This window comes from Sardina pilchardus, chromosome 23 (assembly GCF_963854185.1).
Source record: "Sardina pilchardus chromosome 23, fSarPil1.1, whole genome shotgun sequence".
Classification (NCBI taxonomy): domain Eukaryota; kingdom Metazoa; phylum Chordata; class Actinopteri; order Clupeiformes; family Clupeidae; genus Sardina; species Sardina pilchardus.
The window spans coordinates 14,566,255-14,577,843 of record NC_085016.1 but is presented as its reverse complement, the minus strand read 5'-3'; positions in this window follow the sequence as shown (position 1 = coordinate 14,577,843).

Sequence of the window (11,589 nt, the reverse complement as noted above, 5' to 3'; positions counted from 1 at the left end):
TCTAAGTGCTCCCAATTGTTATTCCGCCACACAATATAGTATTCCTAATGAATGAACTGGGCTAGCTGAGTGCTATCAAAGTTGCGCTGCGCGCCAGAGCCAGTGAGTGCACGCACTGAAACGTGAGAGGTATGCATCAACTCGTCTTAGCTAAGGGAATCACATACTTTAATATGAAAAAACGGTGAAGTGTTCCTTTAGCTCTATGTTATCAACTCCTGAGAAGCACTATGACTGTCTTTGGATGTTAAATAGGCTACTTGACTTGAAGTCTAATTTAGAGAAAAAGCTAATAACCCAATAAACACCAATTCTGCATGTAAATATACTTGTGTTAATGTATTTTGGAAAGTAGCCTACATTTGTACAACATTTACAACAAAATTCCCTGATATTCCATAACTTTGCTAGCCTGGGTGATAGCCGAACTTAGCCCTGCCCACAATTAGGGTTGGGTATCGAGAATCGATTGGAACCAGGACTAGCTTTCCAATTCTCCCGGAATCGTTCAAAAGTTTAAATTTCAATTCCTCGATTCCCAGTACCTGTAGAAGCCGCTAAACACCAACGAAGAAGGTGTTTGCATAACGAGCTGAAGCAACAAGACGACAGCCCTGTGAGAAATGTATAGTAAAGTTCATTCAGAAAGACAGCTCACCGTACCATGGGTGCAGTGATATCACGCACTACTTCCTGCTTGTTGCCTATGGGGACTATTTTCAGATATCACTGCGCCCATGGTACGTTTTAAACTTGCCTTGATTATTACGCCAGGTGAGAGTGTAGTTCCGTGTCAAATCAGTCTAGAAAAACGGCAGGTTTCATGTTCAGTTGGTCTTATTGCACTTTCTAACTTGAGAAGAGACACGTTTTAAATGGGAAAATTACCAGAAATCTTAGTCACTTGTAAGCATGATGCTAGTAGGCGAGAAGCTAACGGTCTAATCCGATTCAATTATCTATGCTAGGCTGAAGCTAAAAGTTATATCGCCAGACTCACAGAATGGCTGGATGAACGGGAAAAAGGTAAACATCGATTGTTTTGCTCGAGGGGAGGTGGGAAATGAGCTTATTTCCAAAAATGGCGGAATATCCTTTTAATATTTGCTACCCCAGAGCTAACTTACAATGGCCCAATCCCAATGTCAGCCCTAAAGACTACAACTAAGGACTCACAGACTTAATTGATTTCAGGTGCTAAGTGAGTGAGTGTGTGAGGCCACATGGGCTCAGATAGGTATTTTGGGATTGGGACAGCACTTCACGAGATCACATGTAGGCTACCTTGGTGATGTTTACTAACAAAGGCGTTGCTAACATTTGCACCATGCACGTGTGTCGTGTGTGCTGTTGTTTACCTTCATTTCCGGATTTTTCTATGATCTCCGCGGTAAATGTCACAACACTTTGAACTGTGGGTAATTCCCTTAGGTTAAAGGGATAATCCGGAGTGAAATGCACTTTAGATCAATTTTTCGGACTATTGGGGGTACATACGTTGAGTTGACACCAAAATCATGTCATTCGGATGTATTTTGAGAAAGTTCGAGCTCACCGTTTTTAGCCAAAACTCGTTAGCCTGGAAGTGACCGGGGCGTGTCCTTTCGCCGCTACAAAACGCTATTTTTATACCTCTTCTACTGTTCCAAACAACACTACACTTACGTGGTAGTGAGTAGAGGGTCCCTAAAGCCTAACCGAAGTATCCCCACGTCTTTATGTGGTCGGATAGAGAGTCCAGAATGAATTTAATCGAGTCAGTACCTTTCCGGAAATGTCGCTGCTGCAGCTAGCAACGTTTTAACAACACTTTACTAACATTTCCGGAAAGGTACGGACTCGATGACACTTAAGGCCTATTCGGACGGGATTTGTTTTATGGGGTGACATAAAGTAATAATTACCAGGGAATTTAGTCCCGTCCGGATGCGCCTTGTCAGTACACATAACGGAGTATGTCGGTGAAATTTACAGCCACTTTTACCTTCCGTAAACGGTCCAGAGAAATTACCGTAGGTAATATTAATCCCGTGCGAACGCGACCCTCTGTAAAGATGTCTGTAATATTTCGTTACATCCTGATTTAAAAAACATTCCACGATAGTCTGAATGAAAACATAACATGCTGTGCAGCTTCTAATAGGACGTTAGTTTGCCTGATGGCTAGATGTTGTTAGCAATTTCAATTTCAAACTACTTATGGCATAACATAAAACTAACGTTCGCTAGCTTAAAGGAATACGCCACCCCCAGGTGAAATTGGGTCACTCCACGCAGTCCAGTTGGATGAGTGAGCTAAAGCGTTTTGTAGCCGATCCAGCCACTGTCCTAATCTAGAAACGGCCCGGTTAGCTTTAGCTTAGTCGCTGTATTCCAAAGTGTCCAGCTAGCATGTCGTTGCAAAAGTTAATCAAATAACTCAAGATTTTTTATAATTATTTCTCGTAACCTGTACATTCACATCGAGTACAAATATCAGTGCAAATTAACACGAAGGGCGCTTTTGACGGTCTTGGTCTGAACGCACAGTTAGTAGCGCTCTAAGAACGGTCATTATTGCCATTGAAAGCTAGCAGCCTATAGAGAATGGGAATAGAGCTTGACAGTCCCGCCCGTCTTCCGAGAGAGCTATGTTCCGGATGTAAGTTTCTCATTCATTTTTCCTGTTGACGTCTGGAAAAATATGTATGTAAAGAGTTTAAAACCATGCCTTAGGCTAACCAGCTACGGCGTGACTATACAACACTGGCAGGAACTTGTCTCTTGCTGCATTCACGTGCTATGGAAAAGATGGTATTTTCCATTTGTGACCTGGTAGTTACCAGTGTGTTGTGTTCAAGTGCTTTGTTGACGTACTGTTAGGAAATGAGTAAATTACCTGTCACTCATCACTAGCTAGCATATAGCTCTGGGTAGGCAATACCAAACCATTCAGCTTTTTAAAAATGTACACTGAGTGTGAAAGCATTATATTACAATTGTCAATGACACAACATTGTATAGGCTGCAAAAAACATCTGCTAACAGTAGCAAACAATGTTTAGTAGTAAACAATGCTATCATTCACAACTCTTCCGTTGCTCTCCGCCATGTTGAAAATGTCAAAGGTTATCTCATCTCGGCAACTCGTCCATCAAAATATTCTACGAGTTGCCCAGTGGAAAATACCACATGAGATGGTGTTCATGTGCATTTTTGACCTCGGCTTTTGGTATTTACCATAATTACCATAGCACATGAAGGCACCATCTGTACGGTCCATTACTACTTCTACTGCTAGTTTTTAGCATAGTAGCCTAAATGTTCTAGTGTTATTGTTTTGGCTAGCCGATCGTGTTCGAAATACCATAGGTCTGGGGGGTATTCCATCAACCTCGCTAAACAAGGCGGCGCTCAACAGAAATAGCCTGGCTTGAACTAGTGTAGACTTCCACTTGAAGCTAAAGCCGTTCCATTAACTCAAGTTAGCTGCATCTTGCCCTCGTTTATTCAAACGAGGCTAAAATCAGCTTCATGTCTGCTCGTGCACGAGGTAGAAAAGTAGACCAAAACCATAGATTGATGAAAAGAGGATGCATGTCGTAAAATTAAGGCAAACTAGAAGATTTCAGTTCGATTTACAAGCGCCATCTACAGGATTTTCATCGGAAGTAATCAAATTGAACACGAGAGAAAAAAAAATAGATACAGTTGCCTAAAAAGGAGAATAACGAAATCGTAGGCCTACTGTAAATCGCTAAACAGTAATTATGATGGTTTGAATTGGGACTTTGATTGTCTTCACTCTGAACAAAACGAGTGAATAAGCAGGCTATTTAAACTCAAAACAACTTTGGCATAGGCTATTCAACAATAAAGATAACCTACGTTTGTAAATTAAAAGGGTTCACTCTGAAATATTTTTTCGGTGGTCATAAAATAAATTGGTAGCCTATTGTCCTGGGAGTATTGGGAGAAAACCTAGCCTATTGTCTCCCATAAGCATATAGTTCTGCCAAAGTGTTTGTGAAATATAATTAGCCTATCTGAAATGCAATATTGGCTTTCAATATGTCATTTCATATTTAATTTCTGTAATACAGTTGGTTTGATATCCGAACTACATGCATAATTAATTAGACTATATGAAGCGGTTTTAATTATTATAGCCTAGCCTTTACAGAATTAGGCTATAGGCTGGCTTGCCGTGCATCGTATAGCACACTGACAGCCTGCCTACTGTCACTGAAGCTACTGTATATGACCCTTAATAATGATGCCTTTCATTAAAGAGTATAACTAAACATGGCAATATTAATGTGTTAACATAGTCTATGTAAATTCATCGCATGGGAACCGAACCCGAGAACACGCAAAACATGCCTCGATTGTTCTCCTGTCACGCTGCGCATGACACCACGAAAGACGTACGTTACGCATAGCCGCAAGATTCCTTGGACCACACAAATATCAAGTTCAAACAATGTAAGTTGCATAATTTTCAGAAATTCATTTAAACTAGCGGATAGGTAGCCTTAATCTATGCTTGCAACACTGTCGGAAAAAAGTTTCTCCTTCTATTTTTTAAGTTGTAGGCTACAGGTGACGAAAGCACAGGTTGACGGAACCAACGGTTTGGGACTCGTTTTCCGACTGGTGTTTTTTATTTGCAACACAGATTAATTTAGCTCGGCAGTTAGCCTGCCACCGACCAGGTTAGTTCAGAAGCATATGTTACCCCAGCAACTCAGCTGAGATTCCTGTTAGCGGGAGTAATGGAACCGAGCTCTCTCTAAAATTAGCGAGGCTTATCAAAGTTAGCCGCGATTAACGGTTAGCTCGCTTGATGGAATACCCCCCTGTTGTTTCTAATTCGCGCCGTAGCCTCATATAACGGAGGAAACCGCCCTTTTTGTCCCAAAATGCATTGCGCCGCTGACGTCGGTTCCCATTCTCTATGTTCCTGCTGGATCCTGCAGCTAGCTGGCAACCGCGACTCAGAGGGGAGGGGGAGGCGATACACCACTCTACAGTAAGTAATTGCAGTACTCGTTTTGGCCAAAATCCTTCATACTAGTGATGCGCGGGTGGGCTTTTTTTAAAAACCCGCCCCAACCTGACTTTTCAGGAGATCCAAACCGCCCCGCCCAATCCGCAAAAATATGTTCGAATTGTGACCCAAATCCAACCCGACCCGCGGAAAGGAAAAAACGCATTTAACGTCTTTCCTAGCCTAATTAGCCCACATGAGGACAACAGCGGGTTACAATGATCGGTCATTTTGACAATCTGCGCTCCTCCACACCATTCATAATCTGCAGCCTAGACATAGCTAGTGTTAAATCTCATCTTCATAACAAGTTTACATTCATATTTCCCCTTGCAACTTCATAGGCTAGCCTACTTTTGCGTTTAACACTGCCAAGCATTTAACAAGCACAGCTGTTTATTCGTGTAGCCTATGACAGAAGCGAGGTGTTCTCGCATTGTGCACAACCTTCGATATCCCAGATCATTAGGCTCCATGTCCATAAAGTAGCGAATGCGCGATTGACTTTTTCAGTCAGTCACGCATGGCGCAATTGGGTGCTGAATTTAGGAGAAATTATGTTTTGCGCTCGACCACACCTCCTGTATTGCAGGCGCATCGCCACCTAATATGTCGGAAGTTAACAAGTGAGGAATGTGCATTTTTACTTTTTTGACCCGACCCACCCGCAATATTTAGAAAAAACTATTAGGCCTACCCAAATCCGCCCGACCCGCGGGTAAACCCGCGGATATCCGGGGGTAATGGGCTGAACCGCGCATCACTACTTCATACGGTTCATTTAATTTGAATGTATTGCTATGGAAGTTACACTTTCAACATTATGTTTGTATATTTAGACTTAGAATTTCGTCACATAAATTATATCACAGCTACCTAAGAGTTTACCAAAGATAACAACGTTGTCCGATTTCAATTTAATACATTTTTCTGGATTTGGGGAGGTCTCGTTATGGCGGTTTCCATTTATTCCTATGGGAATGTTAGCTTGCGACGAACGTCAATACATAGTGATGTGTGTTGACAGTATTTTCTTGCTGTTTCCTATTTTAATATTTCATACTCAATGCTGAAACAAGTATTTACTTCCAACATTAATAATTACATCATCTTTTAATCACGTGGGCTGTCCATAATGATGAAAATGCTAGTTAGCATGCTAAGGTCAGTAAGTCAATTCAACGTAGCCAGCAGTATTACATCTCCTTCTACTTTCAGTTTACTAATATTTCATTATATTAATTCATCAATTAGTATCAGTAATTTAAGAGACCTTCATTAGTAACTGGAGGCCACTGTCTGACATCGTCAAACCAAGTAACTTTATTCATGCTGTCACTGCTCTTAGTCACCGGCATTTATGGCATACAACTATTATTGAGTGTAATGATGAGAACGCACACCGCAGCAATGGCGCCGTCGGAATATTTCGGAATTTTGGACATAGGACCTCAACCATTTTCAGCCAGTGTTGCCAGATTGGGCTTCTTTTTACATTGTTCGGCGGGGGAAAATAAGCAGTAGGCGGGTAAATAACATTTTGAGTTCAATGGTTCTCTATGAAAAAAATGTTTTTTTGCTGAAGACGGCAGGGTGATTGGGCGGAAGTCAGTCAACCCAGTCTGGCAACATTGTTTTCAGCACATAGCTGGTGATGAGCTAACACGCGTCCACAGGAACATCCAGCCTGCCAATAAATACAGTCTAAACCCACTCCACAGATCACCCGAAACAAATCAATTATAACATTAGAACATCGATGCACATGTCTGTGTTGATAGAATGATGTTAGAAATAAAACTAGTCCTGCATCTCAATAATGTATTACATTTTGAGGGACTAAGTTTCTCAGCAGCAGCGGAATTTTACTTTGCAGATTAGTAGTACTGCATCAAAAGTAAAACAGAAGACTCCAGAATACTGAATTTCACAAATTAGCTTTTTTTGCTGGAAACACTAAGAGCTCAGTTTTTGAGAGATTAAGCCGAAGGTAATCGGCATTGTTGGTAAAGCTTGTATTCTTGGAAATCCTGACTTGTTGTAGGCCTAAATATAGCAATGACGATGACAGTTTAAAGGGATATTCCGCCATTTTTGGAAATACGCTCATTTTCCACCTTCCCTCGAGCAAAACAATCGATATTTACCTTGTTCCCGTTCATCCAGCCATTCTGTGAGTCTGGCGATACAACTTTTAGCTTCAGCCTAGCATAGATCATTGAATCGGATTAGACCATTAGCTCACCTGCTAGCTTCATGTTTAAAAGTGACTAATATTTCTGGTAATTTTCCCATTTAAAACGTGTGTCCTCTCAAGTTAGAAAGTGCAATAAGACCAACTGAAAATGAACCCTGCCGTTTTTCTAGGCTGATTTGACATGGAACTACATTCTCATCTGGCGTAATAATCAAGGCAACTTGCAGCTACTGGCACTACTACTGCTTGATGTCTATGGGGACTATTTTCAGATGCTGCGTACGATATCACTGCGCCTATGGTACGTTTGCAAGTTGCCTTGATTATTACGCCAGATGAGAGTGTAGTTCCATGTCAAATCAGCCTAGAAAAACGCCAGGTTTCATTTTCAGTTGGTCTTATTGCACTTTCTAACTTGAGAGGAGACGCGTTTTAAATGGGAAAATTATCAGAAATCTTAGTCACTTTTAAACATGAAGCTAGCAGGCGAGAAGCTAATGGTCTAATCCGATTCAGTGATCTATGCTAGGCTGAAGCTAAAAGTTGTATCGCCAGACTCACAGAATGGCTGGATGAACGGGAACAAGGTAAATATCGATTGTTTTGCTCGAGGGGAGGTGGAAAATGAGCGTATTTCCAAAAATGGCGGAATATCCCTTTAAGTCATTATTAAAGGTCATTATTAAACTCAATCAGTTTTGCTACATTTGAGCTGATTCTGGTGGGCTACTTGCCAGATGTAACATTACTGGAAAAATGAATGACTCATGACAAGAGAAATACACACTTTGCTCGTATAGGCAACTATGTTTGAGCGTAGCTCGCCCTTCTGATCGAGGCCCCCTTCCATGCTGTGGGGCACCATCATGTTTGCTTTCAACCCCTGTTTGGTCCTCTACCCCATTAAGAGGTCTGGGTATAACCCTAGTGATGACAGTTTGTCCAGCTAGAAAGAAAAATTTAAGTAGTTCACTGACAAAAACAAAGGTATCATACACATTGCATGTAAGGCTATATATATTGCATGTGTGTGCGACCAATGTCCACATTACAACTTATTACATTCAATGTTTTTTCACCAACACACAGCACACCTCTGTGCGCAACAAATAGGCTCCACCAGCAAGTATTATAATATATAGAAATATAATGTAAACTATTACCATGATGTATGAACCGTCAATGACGGCCACCCGGTTATGGTTGGCCATCACATTGGATTTGTTCAATATTTTTTTTCGCCGGCTAATCAGACGCTCCTTGTGCGGAAGAGGGGCCTGACACTCCAATAAATGCCATACATGCAGGGCATTGTCGCAGTGGAGGAGGCATTATCTGAAATAAAGAAGGCCACAGACAAAGATGTCAGTAATGGAAACCGGTAGGGAGGCGGGGGAGACGCTGGGGCCAGTCGGAGTGTAGTTGGACACAGGAATCTTGGGGAGTGCTGCACCCATCTTCTGATGTTGCTGGAGATCTTCAGTACCCACTATCCTGGCACACCGACGTCTCTGCCTCAATGCAGCCTCAGGGTGCTGAGAAGATCGAGCGGGTGCGCTGACTCTCTCTCTGCCCGCCGCTCTAGCAGGCATGGTGCTGGCTCGGGCCACCTGGTCCTGTTGATATTCGCTCGCTGTTTGAGTAAGTCAGGGTTGGGGAGAACAGGAGGCTGGAGGCTCCTCACAGGTCCTGATTTTACAATCTCCTCAGGCTAAGCTGCTAGCTGGCAGTGATTGTTGAAGAAGGGGGTCTTCATTTTCCATCTCAAGTGAAACCTGATCTTGGTCATCCTTCTTCAGTACAGGTGCCGGCGAAGTCTCCCAGGGTTGGCCATGTATAGGTGGAAATTGAACGGGCTCTGGGCTAGGAGAATTCATATGCAGCCGAAGAACATCAGATGGGCACCCTTTAAACTCAGCCTTGCTCGATTTCTGTGCTTCTCGCCTCTCAGCTGCAGTTATCTCTGGGAATCATGCCCATATAGAGTATTGGTCGTGGTGGTGGGCCCTTTCGGCGAGAGAATGGACCCCTACTCGAAGGCAAATCCTTATCCGTTAGTTCTCGAGTAAATTGATAATTGTTTTACACTAGATAAGCGAGAGCATTGCTATTTTTAGGCTGCAAATCAAGAGCCTATTCGTGTGTCTTAAATAATGAGAAAACAATTGCTAACACCCGTTGCTTTTCTTTTTCGAGGAGCAGCAGAGGGTGGGGAGACCACAGCAGCACCCTGGCTGGATGAGGCAATCAGGCAAGGAGGACTTATTGATGGCCTCCTCCCGATTACCTCGTCCATGGCGGCATACCATTTCCAGGATGCCGCTGTCGCCTCCCCACCCTCTGTGCTCACTCCGGTGGGGGGAGACCAGTTCCTATGAAACATTCACAAAGGAGTATGATTTTCACCACACTTTCACGCTGTTTAACGCACATAGCTGTACATATCTGTCTATGTGTTTCATACTGCTATTATACTGCACATATTTGTACACGTCGCTCATACATTGTTTATGGTACATTGCCATATTTAAATCTGCTTTAACAGATGCATTTGCATTTGTACTCTGCACAAGGACAATAAAGTTTAATCTAATTTAATCTTAAATCCAATTCTTCCAGGGGGAAAAAAAAATGTTATGTAATACACATAACCCTGTTGAATTACACACAACTTACTTTGTATTTCATCTTTAGGTTCTCCCACTTCCGCTTAACGGCAGTGGGAGACACCTTCCCTCCCAACGAGGACTCCTGAATGAAAAGTCTGCAGGGGAAATAGCCATAACAATAAAAAAAACTATTGTACAGGGGCAGACACTGCTGCAGCCAGATTGTCCCGTACATTGTCACCACGCCTCATCTCAATGGCTCTCTCATCTGCTTGATCATCAGCATCGTCCAGGTCATTGACGTCAGGCTCGACAATGTCCCCGTTGGCGATGCAAAGGTTGTGCAGAATGGCACAACACGTCACAACCTGGGGTACAAAAGCAGGACTGACCTCCATAGCTTTAAAAAAAAAAGTGAACGCCACCTTGCCTTCATCACCCCAAATGCCCTCTCGATTACATTTCTAGCCTGTGCATGCCGTTTGTTGTACCGTGCATGTACAGGGTTCCGGACTGGTTCTCTATATGGCGTCATCAGACACATAGGCTCACTCAGGTACGGATACCCACCATCCCCAAGAATGCACCACCCTGCAGGTGGGTACAACCCCCCGGTATACACCGGACTGTTTTTCAGTATCCTGGAGTCGTGTACAGAGCCAGGGTACCCTACAAACGCATCCACAAATTTGGCCCGGTGGTCACAGATGGCCTGCATCTGAATTGAATGAAACAACTTCCTATTCAAATAGCAGGCACCATCAGCTGATGGTGGCTTTATGCGGATGTGGCAGCCATCTATGGCCCCCACTGCCACATTAAAAGCTGGGGACCCAGCCCTCTCTGCAAAACCGGCACCCACCACTTCCAGGTTCTGAGGAAACACAACCCTCCGGAGAATGGCCAAGACAGCCGTGCAGATCCAGTGGATTATCTCATAATTCTGACTTTCTATCTCATAATTATGACTTTTTATCTCATAATTACGACTTTGCATCTCATAATTATGACTTAGTATCTGCCAGTTTTTTCCCACCAGTGGCGGAAACGGGCTTCCATACAAAAGGGCCTGTCCCAAGGAGAAAAAGTATTGGCCTACCTTGAAACTTAAACACACGTGGGTCGTGAGGAAACTGAACAGTCCTACCAGAAGACTATAATAAGCTAGCCAACTAATGCTATACTACTTTGTTTACAATATTTTGAGGCTTCAAGCCGACAGCTGAATTAAAGAGCCGGAGTTGTAATATGAATTGTCATGAATGTCATCATGAATATCCAACATTGTAGGCCTATGTAGAAAGCATTATACAGTGTTTGTGTATATGTATATATATAATATAATATATATATATATATATATATATATAATTCCTTATAAAGAATATGTATATTTCTTATATATTGTGTTTCAAATAAAGACGAGCTTTTTCTACGCCTTATTGTTAAAAAATCATTCACATTATATGAAAGGAGTGCGATAAAAGGTGTCCTTTTGGCGTTAAAGGCGATGCAATGAAAAATGTGGGTGCACCTAAATTTTGTGCTGGTGCACTTAAAAAAAAAAGCTAGGCGCACCGGTGCAACCAATGCAAAAAGTTAGTTTGGAGCCCTGCCCTTATATTAGCGGCCCTTGGGCCACTTGGTCCATTTCAATCTACGTTGAGATGGCTGATGGTGCTGCCCTCTTCAGGTTCATTACTCTGATTGGTGCAGTGAGAGACCACTGTTCGTCATTGCTAGTAAAGAGCAGT